We start from the raw sequence: 27,904 nt of genomic DNA, 5'->3' as shown, positions 1-27,904 counted from the left end.
CACATTTAGTGATGCCGAAACCCCAGAGATTTTTCACCCAGGCCTTGCAACCCACATTTAGCCAGCTGAATATTTCAATGCCGAAACCTAATCATTGCTGACATTTAACCCACAACCTCAAAGCTAATTACAGTTTTCTCCTTAGATTTCACTATTATGTAGCTAATACTTCTCCTTGCCCTCTCGCCCCAAAACACATACAGACCTTAAGAGAGACATTAGTAAAAAGTTCAGACAGCTCTCGCTGAACAATACACATCTGACCACTCAATTCCTTGCGATGCTTGCACAGGTGAGGAGCATGCGTTCAGTCATTCCATAGGGCAGGGTTTTAAGGCTATTAAGATTTGGGGAACTATTCTTCCTAGCATCTTCTCGTTGTAGATTTCAGAGGTGTTCACACCCTCACCGAGCCGCACTGTTACACCCCAATCGAATAGAAAGGCTGGGAGTTCTCCAACTTCATAAAAAGAAACAGACAAAAAATAGAAAAGGGAACAAAGCGTTTCTAAGATAATAAGGGGTTGGATCTCTGCACCTCTTGGGCTTTGGATTCGCCCGGAGTAGGAACTGTAGCTGCAGTTTAGGAACCAGGTACTGGCATAGATTTCCTTTCTCTCAAGTGCAGGGCGTGACCTATGTCTCATTCTCTCTGTCTCCCATCGGGTGATGGGACCATGAGTGAGAATGAGGAGGGGAAACCCCAGCAGGAAGATGCTGAGGAAGTAGAACCACCTGTGCTCTATTTTCACACTTTCTAATTTTTCAAAGAAGCAGGAGGCAGAGAGGTGATACAAATGCATTAGACTCAAGAGCAAAACTAACGACAGGTCTACACTAGGAGGGGGGCTCGATCTAAGATACACAAACTTCAGCTACGGGAATAGCAGAGCTGAAGTCGACGTATGTAGGTCGACTTACCTCGGCATCTTCACAGCGCTGAGTCGACTGCTGCTGCTCCCGTCGACTCCGCTTGCGCCTCTCGCGGTGCTGGAGTACCAGAATCGACAGGAGAGCGCTCAGGGATTGATTTATCATGTCTAGACTAGATGCGATAAATCAACACCCCAATAGATCAATCGCTACCCGCTGATCCGGTGGGTAGCATAGACCTGCCCTAAGAGACCAAACCACAGACTCTGGACTCAGCATTCAAGTATCCTGCAGTCTGAACTTCACATCTGAAGTTGGCTACTTCCCTCATTGGCTACCATTGTTTGGCTAGCAAGGAAGTGCTCCTTGTCCAACAAGGCAGCCAGATTGGGACCCATAGGCATGGAATGGCTCTGAAGGAATCAGCTGTTTCTCTCTGTGCTTCATCTAACTTTGGAGCCAGATGGTAAAAGACAGTTGTGCCCAGTTTAATCATGGCGTCCTTTAGGAATGTGATCAATGCCACTTAACTAGGGAGCAGGATTCTAAAAACACCATAGCTTCCATATCTGGGGTGAAAATCAACCATCACTACCTGCAATTTCTACCTGAGCTCTTGTCAAATCTTTGACCTTACTTGGAGTAATTTTACACGTCTCTGGTGTAGAATTCTTCACCAACCACACAACAGATCAATAGCGACAGTGAAGTACAACTCCCCCTACTGTGCCCTTTTATTTCTTTAATCTGGTGGCACAGATTTAAATTAGGGACTAAATTCAGGTGTGATTTAGAATCCCTGTAAGATGCCAAATGTCAGGTCTCTATTAAAAATAGGTATCTTTCTGCAGAAATATCACATTCAACATGGGTTTCAATTTCTACACATTTGCAGCATCTCCCAGGGATGAGCTGAACAGAAATGTCACCTCCATTTTTCCCCATCTCTACCTAGAAAGGGATTGCATTTCCCAAATAATAGGCAACATGCACCTGATTAGGAAGGAGATATCTTCAGGAGCGACAGGGCCTGGGCCACAATGGCTTTGGGAGCCCAATGCATGGGTATTTTGCTTAGTTCCAAGTCATTTACTAGGGTATCATCTTCCCAGCCCTTTAGAAAAAAGATTGACCTAACCAACTGCACAACAGGGGGATTGGGATGGTGATGGGGAAATCCCTCTGACTTACTCTATCTCCTTCTATTGTTACAGAGGGTGAAATGACATTTTCCCCTATCCCTGCCCTGTTCCTGCTTTTTGTAATAGTTCAATATATTTTAAGTGAGGAAAATGGCAGTAAAAATATCTGCTCTGCAGCACAACCTGAACCAACATCAGAGCAACGGGGAATGAAACAATTTGTTCCCAAAGGGGGAACTCGATGACTAACAATTGCTGTGAAAAGGGGGAACAGTATAACCGTGATGCTCAGGGTCTGTTTAGACTAGGGAAAGTGATGGAGTTTAGGTCAGGACAAGGGAAAGCTAATGCCAACCACTGCACCTGGGCTGCATCTGCTCTACAACTATAATTGTCTTTTTACACCAAGATCACTAACTTGAGCAGCCAAAGCCATGTACAGCCCTAGTGGCTGTCAGGCACAGGTAGTTTTTGCCTCAGTGTAGCTTGTTGGGAATCAAACCTCTCTCCCCCCACCTGGAGCTGATGGAGCTCGGCTGTTCTCAGTGGTAGCAGATGACAGAACAAGGAGCAATGGTCTCAAGTTGCAGTGGGAGCCATCAAGGTTGGATATTAGGAAACTAATTTTGCTAAGGTGGTGGTGAAGCACTGGAATGGGTTACCTAGGGACATGGTGGAATCTCCATCCTGAGAGATTTTTAAGGCCTGGCTTGACAAAGCCTGGCTGGGTGGATTTAGTTGGGGTTGGACCTGCTTTAAGCAGGGAATGGACTAGATACCTCCTGAGGTCCTTCCAACCCTGATATTCTATGGGTCTATGACATACACTCCTACGACTCAACAGAAAAGATCATAGGACTGACCCCAAAGAAGGGTGAGCTGGAAAAGGCAGAAGCAGGCAACTCATCTGGGGGAGCTGATCTACTACGGTGAAGATGGTGCAAAGATCACTATGTGGGAATTAGCAAATGTGATTTAAAAAAAAAAATCTTTGCTCAGCCCTAGTCAAGGCATTTATTACAGTTCTCTCTTACGTGGATTTTCTGATGCCTGATAAGGTGTGAGCTCCAACTGAAGCTTCTCCCGCACTAAGAGCACGTGTAGGGTTTCTCTCCTGTGTGGATTCTCCAGTGTGTGATAAGGGTAGAGCTCTGACTGAAGCTTTTCCTGCTCTCGGAGCACATGTAGGGTCTCTCTCCTCTGTGCATTCTCTGATGAGTGAGAAGGTCTGAGCTCCCATTGAAGCTTTTCCCACACTCATGGCATGTGTAGCGTGTCTCTTCAAAGTTGATTCTCTCGTGTGGAATAAGGTCTGAGAGGCTATTTAAGTTTTCTTCTGACCTCTGCTGAGTCTCACAGGCTGTTTCTTTTTCTGGGAGTGCACAACTCCCGGAAACGTTCCCTTTGGGTCTTCCTGACAACGTTCCATGTGGTTCTACTTGCTCAGCATCTTCCTTATGGGGTTTCTGCTCCTCATTCTCACTCACCATCCCATCACCTGATGGGATACAGAGAAAATCCAGACACAGATCACTACCTGCACCGGAAAGAAAGAAAATCTCAGAGTTTTTTGTAGGGCATCCCAAATGTTTCCTGCATTCACTGACAGTTTTTGAGTTGGTTTAACCAATTCCCTACCTGTGAAGGCAGCTCTTGGAAGCACTTCTTTCTCAGAGCCCTGGAGGTCTGGGACCCACGGCTCTTCCCCTCGTTCCAGCTGCGAGATCACATCAGGTTTGGAATCTGGAAACCCTACTGCAGGCAAAGAAAACAAGGGAGGTCAGTGGAATTTGTGGGATACTTGTCACAAAGAATATTCCATGGTTTTACCCCCAGCTCATTTTTAAGCAGTAACATCCCAAGGCCAACTTCCTTGGCTCAAAGTGGCAGGAGAGTTGTTAATCATATGCATTACCTTAGTGCCTAAGAACGAACTAACAGTGGGTCCCCATTATGCTACACAAAGTACAACAGAGAATAGTAGCTGGGCCATGCCCTGAAGAATTTACAATCTAAATAGACAAGCCAGACACAGAACGGGGGAAGGGGTAGAACCCACTGTTAGAAGAGAGATATTCAGGCCTGCCTGTAAAGCCTATAGTTTAAGAACTTAGGGGTATTTTTATCACTTAGCTACTTACAGGGGTATAAAAACAAAGAATCAAAATCACTGTCTGTATTTGTAAGGGCCTTCTCTTACTGTGACAGTCGGAGGCCTTGTTCTTAGGCTAAGGCCTTTGGCTAAGCAGCAGGGGCAGCCATACGCTGGGAAGCGAAGGGTCACATCCTCACATCCCAAACCAGTCACACTGAAATAAGGTGCTATTGGGCTGTTAGGAAGACAATCCTGTCCTGATAGTGCCCATCACCACCAGATAAAGAAACAGATCTTAAGATGGTTAAAGAAAACTTAGTTTGACAGCAGCTGGTCTGGCAAGAAATCACTTCTCAATGGTTGTGAAACTCTCATTTCTGTATTGCTTTATATTTATGTCTCACAATTTTCTATTGTTAATCTGTCTGGTTCTCTAATTGTTTCTCTCTGCTGTATAATGAGTTTTGCTAGGCGTAAGTTAATTAGGGTAGTGGGATATAATTGGTTATAGAATTATGTTACAATCTGTTCGAATTGGTTCATTAAATTTCAGTACAATGATTGGTTAACGTATAGCTGAGAATATTACTCTATAAACAGGAGGGGGAAGGGAAATTGGAATCATCTTTGTTAATGGGGGAAACGTGGAACAGGAACACAGGCAAGGCTCTGCGGCATCAGAGCTGGGAAGGAAACACTGGGGAACAGACTCTATGGGAGTATAGAGATAAGCCCGACTGGTGTGAAGGGCTTCGGAATAGGCTTGCTTAGAAACTAACCCCAATAAACATGGCATTGTCTGCGCTTCGGACTTCTGGTCTTTTGCTGCTTGCTGTCTGCGTGACAAAAACCAGGGAAGCGGGAGGCCTCTAACATAGCTGACATGACCTGATAACTAAGAGGTGAGCTTTTAACGAAGATTTTAATACACATTGGAAATGATCAGGGATTCCCATGAGCACTGATGAGGGGACCATGCAAAATATGCATTTAGACCCTTGTCTTGTTTTATATCCTTTCCCCATTAGGCACACTGTCATGGATCCATGGGATCTGTGCAATGCCTGGGCTTTTAAACAGTGCTTGGGAAGCCTCCGGCTTCAACACTCCTACTTCAACCTGTGAGCTCTGCCAGCAGGTCCAGCTGAACGACACTCCTGTTCAGAGACTGTTCCTCAGTCAATGCACAGAGCAAGTTTTTGCTGTGACACTGGGCAGACTGTTAAAACATAGCAGGGTTCATTAGTGAACCGAAACACAGCACTGGAAAGTCCTTAGATTAGCACAGGGAAGCAAAGAAGACAATATATTCCATATTGGCCAATGCCCTTGAGCCAGGCTGCTGTAGAAAACGCTTTGGTTTCCTTTAACTGCACCTGTCCATTTGTCTTTGCTCCAGTAGAGCTCCCTGCGTCTATGAGCCCAGTTCTTCCTGTTCCCAAAAATGCAACGAGTCCATGTATGCTTCACTCAGCCAAGTGGAGATCCTCCCATGGACAGGTGACAATCATTCCCTTGTCTCTGTTGGGTATTCCATTGATGTAGGTTGGTCCCAGCCTGTCCTTAATGACCCATTCATATCACTCCATGACAGATAACTGACAAAACACCCCATGTCTCCTGCTTTTTATAATCATAGCAATACCAACCACTGAGGGAAACTGAGGTGTGTATTGGCATCATACAAGTATCACCAAAAGTCCCACCTCTCTCACACCCACACTGCTCACAGCCCCTGGAGATAAAGCAACGCACAGAACTGGACATTAGTCCAGTGAACACAGTGGAGGACAAGCTGCAATCCTCAAACCCTGGTGAAAAAGGAGAGGCATGTGAGTCCCTATCCAAGCGCGTGCCCGGGATGGCAAGCCGCGGGGGCTGCCTTGGTGGTCCCTGTGAGGGCGGCAGTCAGGCAGCCTTCGGCGGCTTGCCTGCGGGAGGTGCGCCGGTCCCGTGGATTCGGTGGCAATTCGGCGATGGGTACATTATGTAGATTGATCCTTGCCTATGATTCCAGTTATAACTGTCTCCATTAAATCAAGTTTCTGTGTGTTTCACCAAATTTCATCTTCTCAATTAACGTTGAGTAGCCCTGTACAAGGGCGAGCTGTACCCCAATACGTCATCTTATAGGTGTAAAAACTGCACAGGCTACACCACCACCCTGTAACATCATCAACAAAGTGCCCATCTGTGCCTGGGTAGGGGCCCTGCTATAGGAGGGAGGATGCAGCAAGGACTCAGGATCGGTGGCCGGGGTCTCTGTGCATAGAGATTGGGAGGTTATACAGGGAGGGGGGTAATGAGCGGGAGAGGGAGGTCAAGAGTTAAAATAATATTTGGGGAAAACATGTATATAAAAGTGAAACAGATCAGAAAGAAAACTGGAGTTTAGGCTCTAGAACAAGGCTTGGGTAGGGATTTGGGGTTAAAGGTCTGGGATCCCCCACAGTCTGGATCCCCAAACCTCTCCTCTCTCCCACTGACCCACCCAACCCACTTTCTGAGTGCCCTTCCTCCACACTCCCCTCCCCTTCTTCCCTTTACTCTCAGCTGGCATCACCTCCCGGCACCTTGGGAGCATCTTCTGTTCCCTCCTCGTCTCTCACAACCTCATCCCTCCTTTCTCCATCTTAACTCTAACCCTGCACACACCCGCCCCATGTCCTGGCACCCCAGAATTATCTACTCCCCCCCTTCTCCTCCTCTCACATGGCTCTGTTCTCCTTTCACCTTTGGGCTCCTGAATGACAACATTATACTCTCTTCTATCAAAAGAGGAGCTCATCTGACTGTCACACAAGCCACACATTAGTCACACACCTATTTACTCAATTTAGAATTCTACAGGAGGCGTATTTTCCTCTTAAAATGAGGAAAAGGCATGAAACCTACAGTTATTAATGTAGCCAATAAGGACACATTAAATGCAATTTTAAAATGACTGATGACAAATGTCTAAAAATTATTCTAGTGGGTGGGAGATGAGGCAAAAAACAGGGGGCAAGGAAACTTGTCAAAACTTTTATGACAAATGAAGGTACAAAGTTACTACTACTCAGGTTCTTTAGAGACCCCACAGCTTCTAATAACCCAGGGGACAGGACTCCTTACCCAGCGAGGTCACCGTCTCATAGTTCTCCTGCATGACATCCCTGTAGAGGGCTCTCTGAGCGGGGTCCAGCAGAGCCCCCTCTCCCCTGGTGAAATACACAGCCACCTCCTCGAAGGTCACCGGCCCCTGAAAGAGCAAGAGCCCAACACTCGGTACCTGCTGCCCCACTCACAGCCCCACACTCATGGGGGAGAGGAGCCGATCAAATGGAAGCTCTGGGTGGCTCACAGTCAGAGTCCCCCCCACACCCCGCTCAAAGCCAGGGCCGGCTCCAGACCTCAGCGCGCCAAACGCGCGCTTGGGGTGGCGTCCCGCGGCAGGCGGCTCCAGCAGACCTCCCGCAGGCATGCCTGCGGAAGGTCCGCTGGTCCCGCGGCTCTGGTGGACCTCCCGCAGGCGTGCCGCGGGACCAGCAGCCCCTCCGCAGGCACGTCTGCAAGAGGTCCACCAGCGCTGCGGGACCGGCGACCGCCAGAGCACCCCCCGCGGCGCGCCGCCCTGCGTGGGGCGGCGGAAATCCTAGTGCCGCCCCTGCTCAGAGCATCCAGTAAACGCCAGGGTGAGGGGACGAAGCGAGAACCCCTTGTCTCTCCCAGCAGATCCATCACACCCCTACTGGCCACAGACGGACACAGGAGATGGAGGCCCTGGCAGGGTGCAGGGAGAGCTCGCTGGCAGGGAGCCCAGCGCTGTTCTCATTGTGAAGAGCTGGACGGGGCCAGACTCAGTGGGGGGCAGACGACATGGCGGTCCAGGGGGGCCTTGCTGAGGGGATTCCTCCAGCAGGGGTGTCCTGTCTCTCCTCCCCCCACTTCTCTTCAGCTGCCTCCCCTGCAGCTCTTCCTGCAGCCCTGCCCCCCCCCCCACTTGGAGCTGCCCCCGGCCAAGCTGCTCCCAGGAGCCTCCTGTGCTGTGCGGGGGCGGGGGGGGGGGTTGCTGATGTCGGGGTGGCCCCACCCTCCTGCCTCTGTGCCCAGTCTCTGCTGAGCTGAGGTGTGGGGACAAGATTCTGTGCTGCTGCCTCTGGGTCAGGAGTGGGAGCTGCTGGCCCCTGCTGCCGTGTGAACGGGCCTTCGGACTAGCGAGTGCCGCTGGGCTGGAAGTGACAGCGGGTGTGTCTCACACTCCCCCCCCCCACACACCCCACAACAGACACGTCAGTTACCGTTATTACTTCCTTTTACTTCCTGTCAAAACGCGCAAAGTACATGTAGTCTCTGTAATTTTATTCTTCACATTCGGTCAGGATGACAGTGCTGGTATTTTAGCTTTTTAACTGGTCTGTGCATTTCATCATTTTATTTCTGTCTTATGCTTAAATTCAGTTCTTTGAGTAACGAGTTCTAAAATGCCTCACCTGTCCTGGCTGAAGTAATTATCATTATTACTGTTGTGGCCGTATTGTGCTTTGTCATTCATTGCGGGAGAGTTTTACTGGGACTGTCTGCATTGGGATGGGATATCAGGGTGTGACTTCACTTGAGGGGCGATAGCTGAGCATGTGACCTGAGCCCAGGAGGGGGATGGGGCCAGGTGACACCTTCTGCCCGAGGAAAGTGGACAAAGGCTGGAGGAGGAGCCGGGAGGTGTGGCTGGAGGAGACGGCTGGAGGAGGGGTTTCAGTTTGGAGCTGGCTGGGGAAAGGGAGGGAGGCCAGAACCGTATATAAAAGTAAGTAAATACGTTGTCAGTGGAGTGAAAAACAATTGACTAAAATAGAGGAGATAATGGCAGTAACACAGAGTGTTAAGTAAAATCTGCTTCCTTTCTCTATATTTATTTATCTCTACGAAAGAGAGGGTGCAAAGTATCAAACTTGTGTTTCTGATACCTGCGTCAAAGCTCCAGAACGGATACCTCAAGGCTTGGGATAGGGAATATCTTGCTGTATTATCTCCTGATTGTTCTAAATTTAATTTTACATTTAATATGTGGCTGTAATTGGAGTCAGTAAATATTTATCTTTCTTTATATAACAATTAGATAGAGTGCTCGTCAGTGAATTTCTAAGTTATTTTCTGCAAAAAACCCTACAGTTTTCAGGTGCCTCAGTAGCCCCTGGAATCACAGTTAAAGTTGCCCCCGCCCCAAAATCTGAAATGGCCCCTGGTGAGCCAGGAGCGGCCACAGGGCTGCAGGGTATCTGGGGCTCCAGCAAGATGCAGCCCCGTGTGAGAGCGCAAAGCCCGGCTTGAGCTGCAGGCAGAGCGCCCGGCACCACAGGCCACAGCAGCAGTGTAGGAGTAAGGGTGGGAACGGCAGCCAGTGATTTTAGTTTACTGTTCATTTACTGTGTGGTGTTATAAATAACTAACACGTTATGTCACATGGAATCACTGTATGCTAAATAGAGAATTGATTGATCGGTCTGAAACGAGAATAATCATGTATTAGGTATCTAAGTAAATAGGGTTGAACCACAAGGCCTGTAGGCTGAGACCTGCAAGATTTTAACTTCGCTATTTTAGGCCTTGGAGCTAGGAAATGCTGACAGAAGTAAATGGCCGAGGAATAACCCGATGCCCTAAGATGATGGGAAAAGAGGTACCAAGTGGTAACAGGGTGAACAATTAGCCAGAAGATTAATTTTAAATAAAAAAAAATCTGGAAAGGCATCTCTGTTTCCAAATGTGCCTTAACCACAGGACACAGGTTGTGTGTCAATGCTAATGAGGTATAATCAGAATCACGTTATAAAAGGGGGTGCCCAGAGCAGGAAAATTGAGCTCCCTGTGGGAAACTCCAGCAGGAACCATCCCTCTACTGATGATCAATCCATGAGAGACACATCAGACCCTAATACTATTGTTGTGAGTAGAACTAGAGTTGTAACTTTTGCACAGGTCTTTATAGAATTTCTGTGCACTTGGGTTGTCATAACCTTAACTGTAACTTTAATAAAACTTGTAAAACCGACTAGACCTTGTGCTTGTGAATGTCTGTGTGGTCACTTCCCTTGGTCTTTGTGTGTTCCTAGAGACTGTACGTTTGAAGCAAGTAGCAGAGGCGACTTTCACTCTGTTAAGCTTGAAACTGTCGCCACCAGAGGCGACCCCGCGGGGGTGAAATGCCACATTACAAACTGCACTTTACATAAAATCAAAGGCTGCACAATACACCACACACCAGGCCACCCTCACTTCTGCGCTGCTGCTGGCGGTGGCATGGCCTTCAGAGCTGGGCGCTCGGCCAGCAGCCGCTGCTGTGAGGCCGCCCTGCCGGTGCTGAATTTGTGCCAGGGCTGAGCTCTGGCGCCTCTTTCAATAAAATAAAGCACTAGAGGGAGGCATCGGGGTCTGGACGTGATGGTGGGGAGCCTGTGAGGGCCAGGGGGTATGGGGGGGCACCAAAATACAAGTTCACTCAGGGCACCATTTTCTCTAAGGCCAGCCCTGGAGCTGGGTATGGGGGAGGGGCACATCCCCTAAGGCCGCGGTTCTCAGCTAGGGGTCCCTGGGCCTCTGGGGGGCTGCGAGCAGGTTTCAGGGGGGCCTCCAAGCAGGGCCCGTGTCAGATTCGCTTGGGCCCACGGCAGAAAGCCCAAACCTCCCTGCCTGGGGCTGAAGCCTGCGGCCATGAGCCCTGCTACCAGGGGCTGAAGCCAAAGCTTGAGCCATTAGCTTTGCGGGGGGGCCTGTCACATGGGGCCCCAGGCAACTGCCCTGGTTGCCGCCCCCTAACGCCAGCCCTGGCTTTTATATGCAGAGAACCAGGCACATGCAGGGCCGTGGAGTTTTTATAGCACGTTGGGGGCCTTAGAAAGAAAAAGGTTAAGAACCCCCCCTAAGCCTCCCTGGTGGGTGCCCCTCACATCTCACAGCAGCCACTGGTTAATCAGGTCAGGCTCCAGCCCTGGGAGTCTGGTCCATTTTCCTAGCCCCACCTGGGGGGGTTGTTTCCTATCCACAAATTAGAGGATTTCCACCTTCCAACCCCGTGGGTCTGTTACTAGAATGGAAGCCACATACTGAACAAGTCCCAACAGGTTTACTACACCCTGGCCTCCTCCCATTCTCCACCCTGGGAATTTCCTGCCCCGCTCCAACCCCCAAACCAGACTGCCCAAACCTCCCTCCTCCGGTGCATTTGCTGTCCCTCCCCTCCAGCAGAAATCCACCAGCAACCCCCCAATAACCCCTACCTGAGCTGGCTCCACTGCAGCCATTTCCCTTCCCTGTCCCATGGGAGGACGGGATGAGCTGGAGCGAAACATGGATGACATCCTGCAGCCTGGCAGGGCGAGAAGGGCAGTTGTGGAGGTTTCAGAACAGGCTTTAGTTCATGTCACATCACGATTCCCCCAGGATCTTTCCCTGCAGAGACACAGCCTAGGCTCTGCCATGCTGGGAACATGCTCCAGCTCTTGATTGCAGGGGAGACCTGGTCCCTCCTGCCAGGCTAAGCCCACAGGGAGATTTTTCAGCCTCCCCAGTAATAAAGTCTCTGAACAAAATGCTGGAAAGGAGCAGAACCAAAGGGGCTGGGCCGGCTCCATAGTGACACTGGCTCCTCCCTTCCCCTCCTGTGCGGCCATGTCCTGTCGCTGGCAGAGATCGCCCCCCCCCATTTCCCTCCCAGAGGCAGCTGTGTCTGCGGGCTCCCCCAGCCAGCACCTACTAACCCCCACCCATGTTGGGGAAGTGACACAGGACAGCAAATTCCCACCCACCCAAGGACAAATTGCTGCAGATAAACGGGCTGGGTTCACATCCCAAAGCTGAGGAGAATTGAAGAATTACAGAGAAAATAGGGAAAATGAGAGACGAGAGAGTCAATAACTTAAGGGAAAACGAGGGAATCTCCTTGGATTTTCTAGCCACATGTGGGGAGGGGAGAGAGAAGGGGAAGAACCAGAGAGAATTGTTCTCAGGTTTTGAGATGGAAAGAAACGGCACAAACAGGGAAAGGATGCGAGTGGCTCACCCCCGTGACCATAGGCATGTGCAGCACATTTCATTAGGGTGTGCACCCAGGGAGCCCCGCCCTAGCCCCACCCCATCCACTGCCTCCCCCTTCCTGCCCCCTGGCTGCCCCCCACAGAACCCCCAACCCCCCCTGCTCCTTGTCCCTGACTGCCCCCTCCTGGAACCCCACTGTAACTGCCTCCCTAGGACCCTACCCCCTACCTGTCCCCCTGACCCTTATCCACACCCCCACCCCCAGACAGACCTACGGGACTCCCACGCCCCATCCAACTGCTCCCCACCCCCTGACAGGACCCCACAACTCCCGACCCATCCAACTCCCTCGGCTCCCTGCCTGCCCCGACCCTGCTCCACCCCAAACCCTCAACCCATCCAACCCCTGCTCCTTGTCCCCGACCGCCCTCCAGAGACCCCACCCTCTAATCACCCCAACTATCCAACCCCTCCCCACCTCCTGGCAGCTCTGTCTAGTGGCTGCTCCCACCCACACACTCAAAGTGGCAGAGGAGGTTCCCTCTCCTTCAGTGGGAAGGTTGCCTAGTGGTTAAGGCACAGGGCTCAGGTGTTCTGGGTTTGAGTCTCTGCTCTGCCACAGACTCCCTGCTTAGCCTTGGGAAAGTCACTTCTCCTCTTTGTGCCCTAGATCCCACCTGCCCAATGGGGCCAACACTGACCCTGCCTCCTGGGCTAAATCCATTCATGGCTGGGTGATGGGGGGGAAATGGAGATACCAACATGGGGAGATTTGGGCTGAATTTCTCCACAGCCAGAGAGTGGGAGCCAGCTCCACAGGGGGGATGGGAGCGAGAGGGGGCTCTACTGCTGCTGGTCCCGCCCCCCCCCGACCCCTGGGGCTGTTTGGGGGGGGGGCTCACTCAGCCCCCCAGGAGCGGGGGGGAGCAGCTGAGCGGAGCCCGCCCAGCAAACAGCTGATCGCAGCTGCGCCCAGGCCGCCCCCGGGGAAAAGCTCAGCGGAGGAGGCACCACAAGCTGCCGGCAGCGGGTAATTCCCGGGGGGCCCGAGCACCCGCCAGCAGCCGCCGCAGCCTCCCCCCCTCGGAGCCTGCACGGGATGGGGGGAGCAGCCTCCCCAGCCGGGGCTCAGGGCATTGGGGTGCCGGGGCTCCCCCCCTGCGCACGCCTGGGCCCGGGACACTCACACACACACTCTGCCCCGGGGCTCCCCTGGTGCCCAGAGACCGATCAACCCCCTGCCTGCCCCCCCGCCCTTCCCCGCCTGCAGCTCCGGCCTCTCCCCTCCCGCCCCGCCAGCCGCACCCAGGGGAGCCCCGGGCCCCAGGCTCTGTCCCCACCTGGAGCCCAGCGGGGCCGGGGGCAGCTCCTGCTGCAGCTGAGAACAGCGGCTCCGCTCCGGCCCCGGCGGCTCCAGCGCTGCTGGCAGCACGTGGCCACCAGGGAGCAGCTGCTGGGCCCGGGCTCCTGCGTCACAATGTGCCAGAGCCCCGCCCCAGGAGCTGCCCCTGCCCCGGGCTGTGCCAGAGCCCCGCCCCAGGAGCTGCCCCGCCCCCGGGCTGTGCCAGAGCCCCGCCCCCAGGAGCTGCCCCGCCCCCGGGCTGTGCCAGAGCCCCGCCCCCAGGACCTCCCACGCCCCCGGGCTGTGCCAGAGCCCCGCCCCCAGGAGCTGCCCCACCCCCAGGCTGTGCCAGAGCCCCGCCCCAGGAGCTGCCCCGCCCCGGGCTGTGCCAGAGCCCCACCCCAGGAGCTGCCCCTGGCCTGTGCCAGAGCCCCGCCCCAGGAGCTGCCCCGCCCCAGCTGTGCCACCCAGCCCCCTTGAAACACACCCCCAGCGCTGCCCGCCCCACAGAAACAAACCCTCCTTCCCCAGCGCTGCCCCCTCCAAACAGCTGTGGGCCGAAAAGGAAAGTTTGGGGGAGGGAGAAGAAATGGCCCCCCATAGGGTGACCAGCTCTCACCATCACACCCCTCTTCACCCCCTAGCCCCCTGCTGGCCTGCTGCATCTCCTGATAGTCAGTCCCCCACCCACCACTCACCTCCTTTCACCTCCTCCCTCCCCTGCCAGATACCCACCTGCCTGCCCCTAGAGCCCCTGCTGGCTCACTGCTCACCTCTGTGCCCACCTGCCACTTGCCCACCCGCTCGCCCACCTGCTCCCCACTTGCCCCCTCACCCCCCCCATATAAAGCCTCATTCAGAGACCCAGGGGTCACTATATCACTGCACCCCGCAGTCACTCACTGCAGCACCAAACATTAAACTGCTGAAAATGGCGCCCCCCTCCAGCCACCAACTTTTTGGACTAGAAAGCTCTGGCCCAGACATCCCCTTCAGAATACATCCCCAGACGGGCTGAGGGATACTGGTGTGACCTCACCTGGCAGCCCCCAAAGAAGGAATTGGGGGGACTAAATGGACAGGCCCCCTCTCTAGCTGAAGCTGGCAAGGGAGGTACGTGGATCCCACTAGAGTTTAAAATGAAAAGTGAGGGAGGGGAGGCTCTGCTGGACCTGGGCAGCTCTAGATACAGCACCAGGCACGTAGGAGGATTTCCACTCCTGAGCCATGGAAACAGAAATTGACTTTTCCTTTCCATATTTAGCTAATGTTCAGAAAGGGAATCTAGCACCTGCCTTCCAGATTTGAACACCTCAACATTCAGGAGGGCTCCAACTCAGTTTGGGCAGCTGTTACTTCATTTCTCCCAAATCAAATATGCTGATCCACTGTCATTTGCTGTAGAAAAAGTAGGATAAAATTGAGCAAGAAATGTGTCCCAGGGGTTATTAGGACTGGAATTGCAATTTTCAACAGCCATTGACTTTTTGTTTGTTTTTGTTTTATTTGTTTAAGGAAGACAGTGATATTGCATTGGCAAATTCCCCAGAGAAAGAAAGAATGTAACAAAAGAATAATAAAGGCACCTCAACTTTTCCTCTTTTAGGTAAGACAGTCTTATAATATGCATCCAGATCTCCTCCAATCACACAAGCTGAAAATTGTTCCACTTTACTGCAGCTCTGTAACCATATGGGAACCAATCCTGTCTGTGTTCTGTGCACATCCAAAATCCCTGCTGAATGACCCACCCTGGGAGCAAGTTACCAGTGACCCAGGGCTGGGGTGGCAGGAGAGTGGGGGGAAGAGCCCAAGGCTGGGGTGGAAGGAGAGTGCAGGGGTGGGGAGAGTCCAGGGCTGGGATGGCAGGGGTGGGGGGGAGACCACAGGGCTGGGATGGCAGAGGGGTGAGGGTTGGGAGAGGAGAGCCCAAGGCTGGGATGGCAGGGGGTGTGGGTGGAGGGAGCAGAGCCCAGGTCTGGGGAGGCAGGGAGGTCCAGGGGGGAGCCCAGGGCTGGGGTGGGGGCAGCCAAAATTTTTTTTGCTTGGGACGGCAAAAAACCTAGAGCCGGCCCTGCCTCCATGCACCGTGAGGTAGGTAGGAGCGGATCATTATTATCCCTACTTGAAAGAGGGAGAAGCTAAGGCTGAGAAAGGAGGCTCTTATCTTCTAAACAGGGACGGCTGTTTTCTAGTAAAATCACTCAAAGGGAAGGAGAAAACTCGAAAGAGGTTCCTCCTGGCGCTCACGTCCATGAACCCAAATACTCTCTCAGTCCTCAAAGAGAGACCTGGAGAAGGAGACTTGCGGAAGCAAAGCCCCAGGGGTCTCTGAGGTTTCCCTGGCCTCTCACCCCTGTCCTGCCTGGCTGATGTCAGCATCTCTCTGTGAGGTCACCACCTCCCCACCACCTTGGACCAATAGTCTGAGGTCCTGCAAAAGGCCTTTGTGATGTCACTGCCACACCCCTCCCTTGCTGTGCCAATGTCCTGCCCCTGGCCAGGCACTTTGCAGGTTTGAGCTACTCCCTGTGGATCACCCCACTCAAGGAGCGTTCGTTCTAGGCAGCAAGCTGGCTAGACAGGGAAACATCAGACGCTGCTCCCAATGCTACACTCAGTTTTTCAGAAATTAGTCGACTTTACGGCCAGAAGAAACCATTAGAGCATCTAATCTGACCCCCTGCATATCACAGGCCTCCTGTATGGCACAATAGCATGTGAGAGAGAGGGGCTGACGAGGCGAGTGGGTGGGCAGTGGTAAAAGGGTGGGTGAGCCCGCAGCAGGGAAGGGGGGGGCTGTGGAGGCGAGTGGGAGGGGCTGGTGAGCTGGCAGCAGGGGACTGAGGAGACGAGCTATGAGTCGGTGGCTGACCTGTTCTGCTGATCTGGTCGGGCTCCCAGCCCCTCTCCAAGGGTTGCAGCTGACTGGAGGTGCTGCCTTCCTCAGTCCCACCTCATTCACTCCACAGAGCAACTGATTACAAAGTGGGGGGAAGATCTTATTCTACTTCTAGCAAAAAGACATTTTCCTTTTACCTTAATTATACTACCTTAGAGGCCCGCTATAACATATTACCAAGGTTCAATGCCACCCTTTTGGCGGGGCAGTGCTGGGGAAGGAGGGTTTGTTTCCACGGGGCGGATGGCGCTTGGGGGTGATAGTTTCAGGGAGGGGCTTGGCGGCACTGGGGGGTGGTGTTCGGTGAGGCCGGGGGGTTTCATCCCTCAGCTGTTTTCTTTGGAGTAATATTGCCCTCGCTGCTTTACGAGTTGTGCAGGCCTAGACTAAACCAGAGACTCTGGACTCAGCATTCAAGTATCCTGCAGTCTGAACTTCACATCTGATACATTCCCTCATTGGCTGCCATTGTTTGGCCAGCAGGGAAGTGCTTCTTGTCCAAGAAGGCAGCCAGATTGGGACCCGTAGGCATGGAATGGCTCTGAAGGAATCAGCTGTTTCTCTGTGCTTCATCTAACTTTGAATCCAAATGGTAAAAGACAGTTGTTCCCAATTTAATCATGGCGTCCTTCAGGAGTGTGATCGATGCCACTTAACTAGGGAGCAGGTTCTAAAAATAGTTTACCTGGGCCACAGGTCACCATAGCTTCCATCTCGGGAGTGAAAATCAACCACTAGTACCTGCAATTTCTACCCGAGTTCTTGTCAAATCTTTGACCTTACTTGGAGTAATTTTACACTTATCTGGTGTAGAATTCTTCTCCAACCGCACAACAGATCAGTAGCGACAGTGAGGTACAACTCCCCCAAATATGCCCTTTTATTTCTTTAATCTGGAGGCACAGATTTAAATTAGGGACTAAATTCAGGTGCGATTTAGAATCCCTGTAAGACAACAAATGTCAGGTCTCTATTAAAAAGCGGTATCTTTCTGCAGCTATATCACATTCAAACGGATTTCATTTTCTACACATTTGCAGCATCTCCCAGGGGTGAGCTGATGAGAAAAGTCACTTCCATTTTTCCCATCTCTACCTCAGTAAGGGATTGTATTTCCCAAATAATAGGCAACATGCAGCTAATGAGGAAGGAGATCTCTTCAGGAGCCACTTCCCGCAGGACCTGGGCCACAACTGCTTTGAGAGCCCAATGCATGGGTACTTTGTTTAATTACAAGTTATTTACGAGGGAATCCTCTTCCCAGCCCTTTAGAAAAAAATACTGACCTAACCAACTGCACCACAGGGGGATTGGGATGGTGATGGGGAATAAGGGAATCCCTCTGATTTACCCCATCTTCTTCCGTTGTTACAGAGGGTGAAAGGACATTTTCCCCTATCCCTGCCCTGTTCCTGCTCTTTGTTATAGTTCAATATATTTTAAGTGAGAAAAATGGTAGTAAAAATATCTGCTCTGCAGCACAACCTGAACCAACATCAGAGCAACGGGGAGTGAAACAACTTCTTCCCCAAGAGTGAACTCGATGACTAACAATGGCTTTGAAATGGGGGAACAGTACAACCATGATGCTCAGGGTTTGTTTAGACTAGGGAAAAGTGATGGAGTTTAGGTCAGATCAAGGGGGAAGCTAATGCCAACCACTGCACCTGGGCTGCATCTGCTCTACAACTATAATTGTCTTGTTACACCAAGATCACTAACTTGAGCAGCCAATGCCATATACAGTCCTAGTGGATGTCAGGCACAGGTAGTTTTTGCCTCAGTGTAGCTTGTTGGAATCAAACCTCTCTCCCACCTGGAGCTGATGAACATTCCTGGCAGGAGGGACACACACTCCTACGACTCAGAAGGAAAGGAGTTGATAGAAAAGATCACAGGACTGACCCCAAAGAAGGGTGAGCTGCAAAAGGCAGAAGCAGGCAACTGATCTGGGGGAGCTGACACACCACGGTGAAGATGGTGCAAAAATCACAATGTGGGAATTAGGAAATGTGATTTTTTTTTTAAATTTTGCCCAGCCCTAGTCAAGGGATTTATTATAGTTCTCTCTCATGTGGATTTTCTGATGTCTAATAAGGGTAGAGCTCTGATTGAAGCTTTTCCCGCACTCAGAGCATGTGTAGGGCATCTTCCCTGTGTGAATTCTCTGATGTCTGATAAGGGTTGAGCTCCGATTGAAGCTTTTCCCACACTCAGCGCACGTGTAGGGCGTCTCCCCTGTGTGGATTCTCTGATGTCTGATAAGGTGAAAGCGCCACCTGAAGCTTTTCCCGCACTCAGAGCATGTGTCGGGCATCTTCCCTGTGTGGATTCTCCGATGTGTGATAAGGGTTGAGCTCCGATTGAAGCTTTTCCCGCACTCAGAGCACGTGTAGGGCGTCTCCCCTGTGTGGATTCTCTCATGTCTGATAAGGTGAGAGCTCCGCTTGAAGCTTTTCCCGCACTCAGAGCATGTGTAGGGCGTCTCCCCGGTGTGGATTCTCTGATGTGTGATAAGGTGAGAGCTCCAAATGAAGCTTTTCCCGCACTCAGAGCACGTGTAGGGCGTCTCCCCTGTGTGGATTCTCCTGTGTGCACTCAGGACAGAGCTCCGCCTGAAGCTTTTCCCACACTCAGAGCACATGTAGGGCAGCTCCCCTGTGTGGATTCTCTGATGTGCGATAAGGTGAGAGCTCCGCTTGAAGCTTTTCCCGCACTCATGGCACATGTAGCGTCTCTCTTCCAAGTTGATTCTGTTGCGTGGAATAAGGGCTGAGTGGCTATTGTAGTTTTCCTCTGGCCTCTGCTGAGTCTCACAGGCTTTTGTGTTTTCTGGGACTGCACAACTCCTGAAAACATTCCCTTTGGATCTTCCTGATAACATCCAATCTGCATCTACTTGCACAGTGTCTTCCTGCTGGGGTTTTTCCTCCTCGTTCTCACTCACCATCCCATTGCCGGATGGGAGACAGAGAGAATCCAGTTGGTAACAGTTGGTTTCCATCACTCACGTTTGTTTGTTTAAATCTCTATCCATTGTTAAATAAATATTTTGCTTGTTCGATAACTGTACTCAGGTGCTGTGTGAGATACAGTAGCAATGGTCCACAGTAAAACTAGTAACCTGGGATACTTGGGGAAGAGAGGATCTGGGATTTCACCGGGTATCTGGTGATCCGGGCTGGACCCCAGAGGGGGACACATTGAAGGAACTCAAGGGTTAAGGTGGCTGCTGTAGCTCAGAGGCGGGTCCTTGAGTTCCAGCAGGCTGGTGAGTTTGGTCACTAACATCCAGCTGCCAAATGCAAAACTCCCTCTTCCTTGTGGCAGGTGGCAACAAGGAGACTCACAGCCCTCAGCACCCTGAGAAGGGTCACAGTGTGTCTCTATGTTGATCCACCTGTCAAATTCACACAGGGAAAGCTCCTGATAGCACAAAACTCTGCCCTATGAAATCATGGAACATGTGCTCTTTGCTCTGTGAAAGCATGTGAAGAATCCAAGCGCTGGAGGACAGGGTTTGGGTCCACAGCGACCTAGACAAATTGGAGGATTGGGCCAAAAGAAATCTGAGGAGGTTCAACAAGGAGAAGTGCAGAGTCCTGCACTTAGGACGGAAGAATCCCAGGCACTGCCACAGCCTGGGGACTGACGGAGTGAGGGGGGTTTGATAGCAGCCTTCAACTACCTGAAAGAGCAGCAGTGTGGGCTTTCTCCTGGCCACTTTTGCTGGGCTGGGCAGGCAGCCTGGAGGCCTTTCTAGAAGAGCATTGGGAACTGAGTTAGAAAATCCAATGTGAAAACCAGAACATCAGGTTTAGACTCATTTATTTATAATATTAAATCTTCAATTCTAGTGTCACAGTCAATACAATTGCTTCAGCCTGATAGTTGCCCAAAGGGAAACTTAACTTCTCTCCAAGGGGAGTGGAGAGAAAGCACTTTTCAGAGTCCAAGAGAGACAAGGCGGGTGAGGGTAAGAGCTTGCAGACGACCAACCTCTGTTGGTGAAAGAGACAAGCTGTGGAGCTAACCCAGCACCCTTCTTCAGTTCTGTATAGCCTGGAAGGGCGTCTCTTCCATAACCAGCAGTTAGAACATAAGAACAGCCACACTGAGTCAGACCAGTTCATCTAGCCCACTCTCCCGAAAGTGGCTAATGCCCGGCGCCCCAGAGGACCCCTGGGACCAACATGGATACAACAACACTGCAAACAAGGTTAAAAGTCAATGCACAGGGGAGAAGGATCTTGTGTTTCATTCCTTATGTCCTAGTCCCATCATGTGGCCATTTCCTTTTCTTCCTTTCTGTTAAAAGCTTTGGTGTTTTGCACAGAAACAGTATTTCCCCAGGAGAGACCCAGGAGTGGGGGCTGCATTCCAGTACCAAACAGTCACTAGGAGGGGGCAGACAAAGGCCTTTAGGACGAGGCGTCCGTCACTGTCAAAAGATCATCTCCCTCCTGCAGGTCACTGGCAGACTGAATTTGTTCCTTATCCTCCCAGAGTCTGGGGGCTGGAATCAGCACTACCCAGCCCCTCCGTATGTACCAGAAACAAACACAAACCTGGTCTTTAAGACAAGCTGTCCCCTTCCTCCCCAGGGAAGATTTTTCTGTGATTGAAGTTGAGCTTCAGTTCCCCTCTCCTAGGGGCGGGGCGGGTGTGGGGCCAGCTCCCAATGAGATCTGTTTTCACCATTGCCCCCTTTCAGTCACTCTGGGATCCTAACTCTGCTCCCAGCTGTCAGGCAGCTTCCAGCCCATCCACCCTGTTCATTAACTCCATGGTCATGTCGCCCCCTTTGCCAGCACACAGAGCCTGCAGGAAAGCTACTCCTGCCAGATGCATTGGTGGTATAGTGGTGTGCATAGGTGTCTTCTAAGCAATTCATCTGGGTTTGATTCCCAGCCAATGCAATAATGGCTTTTCTCTTCTGTTGTTTCCTCATTGGGAAGTGGTTTAATTTCAGTCACATTGTGTTACAATCACATTATCAATAGAATGAGACAATAAATGTGTCAAAGTCCAGCAGGTCATACAGGATGGAGGCACACAAGGGGCTGGAATGTGTCATCTGAGAAAGACAGAACACTTGGAAACCTGCATCTCCCATCCACTGGCCTTGCGTGTTATGATTCCAGCTGTATGAGCTGTTTGTAGGATGTTCCGGCATGATGGGGAAATGAAGTTTTGAGTCAGTTTTTGCTCCTGCAGATTCCTTTGCTGTTATAATGATAATGACATGAACAACAGGGAGGCAAAATAAACATAAACCCCAAATTGCAATACAGGTGGGGAAAGAGACGATCACGGTTAAGCCAAACACATCAAAATAAAAATTAATACTAAAAAAGGGGAGAGGGAAGAGATCAGGTATGTGGAGATCCCCTTGATATTTCAATGCACATTGTTAGAATCAAAGTTCAGACTTGACACTGGAAAACTACCTGTCTCTCTGAACACCTGTGATGAGCAAGATGGAGTTGGGACACCTGTTCTGCTTCAATCATTTATTGTCTCTCTCTTCTCTCCTTCTTCCCCCAGTTCCTCACCTCCAATGTCTCTGCCTTTCTCCTCTTGCTCCCTCTCCCCTGCCCTTTCCAGGAACTCACACTCTACAGCATTTAGGACAAGCCAGAGCTCCCATGTTCTGCACATGAGCCTGTGTCAGAGGACGTGTGACCCAAGTCAGAACCAGTCACCAGATCAATATGACCCTTTATGGGCAACTTCTCTGCCTGCTCTGCAATTTACATCTCCCCTCTTCCCCCCCCCCCCCCGCAAACAGGGTGGGGTACAGCTCTGAGTGAGAGTCCTAACAGGAGAAATTTCAGCCCAAAGACAAATTTGTGTGAAATGCTGAGAAGTGAAGAGCCCCCTTCCCCTCCCCCCAAATCCCCAGAACTCTAGTGTCACCCCCATGGCACCAGCACAGGGAACCCAGTGAGATGGGGTTACAGAATACAAGGGGGGAGGCAGCAGGGAGAGAGGTGACAGGGAATCTCTCTTTTTCTTTCTCTCGTCACTTTCTGGTCTTCTCTTTCCTTCCAGGAACTGCAGTCACAGCAGGGAGGGGTTTGTCTCCGTGTCTGTCACGGAGGTGGTGGAAGTGATGGATTCTGTGACTTCCTGCAACCTCCGTGACTTCTGCAGTGGGCACAGTGGCTGACTCCAGGGCCACTCAATCAACTGGCTCCAGGGACCGCCCAAGCAGCAGCCAATGCAGCTGGTCTGGGGACCACTTGACCAGTGGTCCCGAGGGCAGCAGGAGCAGCCACAGCCTGGTGGCCTCTGGCAGCACTTCTGGGGTGGCCAGAGCAGCAGCTGGCCCCCTGGGGCTTCCCCCTGTCCTAGCAGCAGCTGGAGTGGGAGCGACTCTCAGGGCTTCTCCCCTGGTAGCTGGTGCTCATTATCCATCAAATAAATCAAAACACTTCCCCCTGCAAATGGATTTAGCCCGGGACCCTCAGAGTCAGCAGCTCTTACACCCACTACTGAGCTCTCTGGTCAGGTGTCCTAGTGCCGGGAGCCTCCAATTTAGATCCTAAAAGAGCGTTTTTGCACCAGGGGCGGCTGAAATTTTGGACCAGACATTGTAGCTCCACTGTTATTTTACTGAATTCCTTCAAAACAGCAAGTGTAGAAAGTGTCCTAAGTGCCAGGCTCTCTGCCATGGAAACAGCTGCCCCTGCTCTGCAGGAGTCTGTGCGTTCCACACAGCAACGTACACACCTGCTCCACACTGAAGGGGGGTCAGACAGTGACGGTAACGCAAATCTTCAGACTATTAACCCAGGTCCCTTTCTTTAACCCAGGACATGCCAGTCACCTGTTAGCCATGGTGTTATCTTCATCTTCAAATACCTCTCAGGACATTGAAAAGAGGAAGTGAAACCCCCTCCCCCGAATGGCTCCCTGTTGAGGCGTTGTACCGTACCTGCCCCTGGAGACTGTCTGGTTTTATACTCTTAGAGCTTTTTCTCTTCAAACCCCTTATCCCAATCTCTGGGCTAACCTCCGCATTTCAGAGTTTAGAATTTACTCTCATCACCCTCCTATGGCACTTTCCATGTGAATTGGGCAAAGCAAGTAAGGGAAGCTCCGTGGCTAATGAAAACCAACGCTCTGGGTGAGGCCTGAACTCACACCCACAGCTTTATTTCCGCCTGCATGAGCCACTATAGGTGCTTCTTAGACAAACTTGGGCTGTAGGTGGTTATGTGTGTCTGTGCTTCACCACTTTGGCTGCTCTGTGAAAAGCTGATGGTTCAGACAGAAGCTGGTGGGTTTTTGTTTTGTTTTAAGCAATTAGAGTCTAGTACATTTTAACAGACAGAAAATGTCCTATTCTGGTCTAGCCCCATTTGACTCCGTCTGTCCATCTTCTTCCTTCCCCCTCAGTGTCTTTCCTTCCCCATTGGGGACATGCAGAGATGAACCCCAGTCAGTCTGTGTCACAGAGAGTCTGTATCTCCTAAGGAATGTGGGTGAAGGATTCCAGCTGAATTAACGCCGCTCACCTGGGTTAGAAACATTTGTTTCTTTCGAGCAGATAGTGGGAAATGGGACATTAATTCAGACCCAGGAGGCAAGGCAGAGGCTTCATGCTCTTGATCTCCATGAAGGGAGAGAGGATCCCCAGGAAGGAACAGAGCTTCCTTTAGACTCAAGCTGGGTCTCCTGGAAGTTGGAAAAGACCCTTGGTCACTGAGGAGCTCATGGGATCGTGCTGCTCCAGAGGCTCGAGAGTCCTGGGTGCGGGGAGGGTGTCACTGCACAGTCTGAAATGGAAGGGAGGACCCTGGAAGGGAAGGGGAGGAACAGAAAATGGAGAGGAATGAAACAGAATAAACGCCTCTTCTCTCTCCCCTCCCTGACCCAGCAAGAACTGTTATCAGTGGGGAAACTCCCCACCATGAACGGCAGAGACCACAGAGACATTTGCCTCATGCTGAGAAGTAAGGTGACCAATCACCAAGTGTGAAAAATCAGAGACTTTCACTAGATGCATTGGTGGTATAGTGGTGAGCATAGCTGCCTTCCAAGCAATTGATCTGGGTTTGATGCCCAGCCAATGCAATGATATGATGATTCTTCCACTGGGAATTGATTTAGTTTCAGTTTATCAATGGAATGAGAGAATCAGTGTCCCAAATCCCAACAGGTCATTAAACACTCTGTGGAGGAAAAAAGGGGCAGGACTATATAATAAGCAGTTGGAGTCATCCTGGTATTACAATGCTTGGTTTATTTTTTTTTTTAATTCCTTTACTTCCCTCTCCCTTTTAGACTCAGAGCCTTTAAGGTCAGAAGAGACCAGTGTGATCATCTAGTCCGACCTGCTGCACCTTGCAGGCCAAAAGACCCCACCCACCCACTCCTGTAATAGACCCGGGAGGGGAGGCAGCTCTGTGCACTGCCCCTACCCCAGGCAGCACATGGAGGCCCTCTGCTCCCCTCCCCCCACAACGGGTGTGCAGAGATGTGCCAGCAGCACTAAGGTGGCTCCATGCCCACTCTACATCCGTCCCTCCGTGCCGCTCCCAGAAGTGGCTGGCATGTCCCAGCATCCCCTGGGGTGGGGGGAGTGTCTCCACGTGCTGCCCCTGCCCCGAGCACCAACTCCGCAGCTCCCATTGGCCAGGAACTGTAGCCAATGGGAGCTCTGGAGGCAGCGCCTGCAGACAGCAGCACATGGAGATCCCCTGGCCCCACTCATCTAGGAGCTGCTGCCGGTCACTTTGGGAGCTGCACCACCCCTCCTGCACCCCACCCCCACCCCCACCCCCACCCCCCAGCGCAGAGCCCACACCCAAATTTCCTCCCAGAGTTTGCTTGTCTTCCTTTCACCAGAACCATCCTCCTTCTCCTGGGCTGCAAGTAGCCACCCCTGGGAAGCCAAGAGGCAGGCACAGGATTCTGCAAGGTAAGTGTCCCACAGCGCCGCGATGGACGGTGCAATGAAGGTAAGTCTTCCTGAGGCACAATGAACTTCAATGCAGCGAACCACTGGCCAGGCGGTCGGGGCGAAGGGCATTCACTGGAGGTACAAGCTTGTGAGTGACTCCTGAGCACAGGGCCCCTTCCCCTTTTAAGGACCCGCTCCTCATGGCCTGGGACTGGAGATGACTTGGCTGCATCTGGTGGGTCACACTCCACCTTGGGGAGTGTCCATGCTCTGGGTGTGTGATCGCTGCCTAATGAGAGTCCCAGACACCTTGTCTATCTAGGAGCTCTTCTGCTCTTCCAGCTGTTCAACCAGCCCCTTCATCCCACAAGCATTGCAGGAGGGAGCGGGAGGGGGAGGGGGAAAGCCACTTCACAGGCATTCAGAGAGGGAGAGGAGACAAAAATGGGAATGGAGGAAGTATAACAGACCTATTGAGCATAGAAATCACTGCTGCTCCTACAACAGCAGGGACAGGCCACTAGGAGCTGGGAAAAATTAAGCCATCATGTTTTTGCCTGGTTTTGAACCAGGGACCTTTTGCGTGTTAGGCAAACGTGATAACCACTACACTACAGAAACTCTGTTGCAAGGTTTTGCCCCTCCCTTCATAAGAACGGCCAGACTGGGTCAGACCAAAGGTCCATCCAACCTCATATCCTATCTGCCAACAGTGGCCAATGCCAGGTGCCCCAGAGGGACTGAACCTAACAGGTAATGATCAAGTGATCTCTCTCCTGCCATCCATCTCCACCCTCTGACAAACAGAGGCTTGGGATACCATTCCTTACCTTACAGAGAACATGAAAAAATGAGTGTTGCAATCCACACTATAATGAGAGTGAGCAGTTAAGGTGAGCTATTATCAGCAGGAGAAAAAAACTTGTAGTGATAATCAGGATGGCCCATTTCCAACAGTTGACAAGAAGGTGTGAGTAACAGTAGGGGGACAAATAAACATGGGGAAATAGTTGTACTTTGTGTAATGACCCACCCACTCCCAGTCTTTATTCAAGCCTAATTTAATGGTGTCCAGTTTGCAAATTAATTCCAATTCAGCATCTCTCGTGGGAGTCTGTTGTTGAAGGTTTTTTGTTGTAATATTGCGACATTTAGGTCTGTAATCGAGTGACCTGGGAGATTGAAGTGTTCTCTGGCTGTGTTTGAATGTTATAATTCTTGATGTCTGATTTGTGTCCATTTATTCTTTTATGTACAGACTCTCTGGTCTGGCCAATGTACATGGCAGAGAGGCATTGCTGGCACATGATGGCACATATCACATTGGTAGATGTGCAGGTGAATGAGCCCCTGATGGCATGGCTGATGTGATTAGATCCTATGATAGTGTCCCCTGAATAGATATGTGGACAGAGTTGGCAATGGGCTTTGTTGCAAGGATGGGTTCCTGGGTTAGTGTTTTTGTTGTGTGGTTGCTGGTAAGTATTTGCTTCAGGTTGGGGAGCTGTCAGTAAGCGAGGACTGACCTGTCTCCCAAGATCTGTGAGAGTGAGGGATTGTCCTTCAGGACGGGTTGTAGATCCTTGATGATGCACTGGAGAGGTTTTAGTTGGGGGCTGAAGGTGATGGCTAGTGGGGGTTCTGTTACTTTCTTTGTTGGGCCTGTCCTATAGTAGGTGACTTCTGGGTACTCTTCTGGTTCTGTCAATCTGCTTCTTCACTTCAGCAGGTGGGTATTGTAGTTGTAAGAACGCTTGATAGAGATCTTGTAGGTGTTTGTCTCTGTCTGAGGGGTTGGAGCAAATGCGGTTGTATCTTAGAGCTTGGCTGTAGACAATGGATTGTGTGATGTGGTCTGGGTGAAAGCTGGAGACATGTAGGTAAGTATAGCGTTCAGTATGTTTCCGGTATAGGGTGGTGTTTATGTGACCATCGCTTATTAGCACAGTAGTGTCCAGGAAGTGGATCTCTTGTGTGGATTGGTCCAGGCAGAGGTTGTAGGTGGGATGGAAATTGTTGAAATCATGGTGGAATTCCTCAAGGGTTTTCTTTTCCATGGGACCAGATGATGAAGATGTCATCAGTGTAGCACAAGTAGAGTAGGGGCATTAGGGGACGAGAGCTGAGGAAGCGTTGTTCTAAGTCAGCCATAAAAATGTTGGTATACCGTGGGGCCATGCGAGTACCCATAGCAGTGCCGCTGACTTGAAGGTACACATTGTCCCCAAATGTGAAATAGTTATGGGTGAGGACAAAGTCACAAAGTTCAGCTGTGACATTATCGGGGATACTGTTCCTGACGGCTTGTAGTCCATCTTTGTGTGGAATGATGATGGAGTGTCTACATAGCTAGAAAATCCTGCTGTCAGGGTGCCAATGCCTGAGATGATGGGGCATCCAGGATTTCCAGGTTTATGGATCTTGGGTAGCAGATAGAATAACCCTGGTTGGGGTTCTAGACTGTCTTATTGCCAAGGGACGGAGAAACTCAGCCAGCAGCAGGGGGTGCAGAACACCATCCTAGTGTGGGGGTGACAATGCCTCTGGGATCCTGACACCCCTATTGGTTCCACTGCTGGTTGTTTTCCTTTTCCGGTGGGACTCTGGGCAAGTTGCTCCCCCTTCT

The 27,904-nt window shown here is 51.3% G+C and overlaps 1 non-coding gene and 1 pseudogene across 1 annotated transcript; one reads left to right on the top strand and one right to left on the bottom strand.

The window, feature by feature from the left end:
* Nucleotides 1-27,904, top strand: part of LOC120381647 — a 438,779-nt pseudogene that overhangs the window by 109,578 nt on the left and 301,297 nt on the right.
* On the bottom strand, nt 25,827-25,899 carry TRNAV-AAC. The gene has a single exon. It is a non-coding gene; the product is annotated as a tRNA-Val (tRNA).

This window comes from Mauremys reevesii, linkage group 14 (genome assembly GCF_016161935.1).
Source record: "Mauremys reevesii isolate NIE-2019 linkage group 14, ASM1616193v1, whole genome shotgun sequence".
Taxonomy (NCBI): domain Eukaryota; kingdom Metazoa; phylum Chordata; order Testudines; family Geoemydidae; genus Mauremys; species Mauremys reevesii.
Note: the sequence above shows the minus strand (reverse complement) of the source record. Positions and strands in the feature narration are given on the sequence as shown.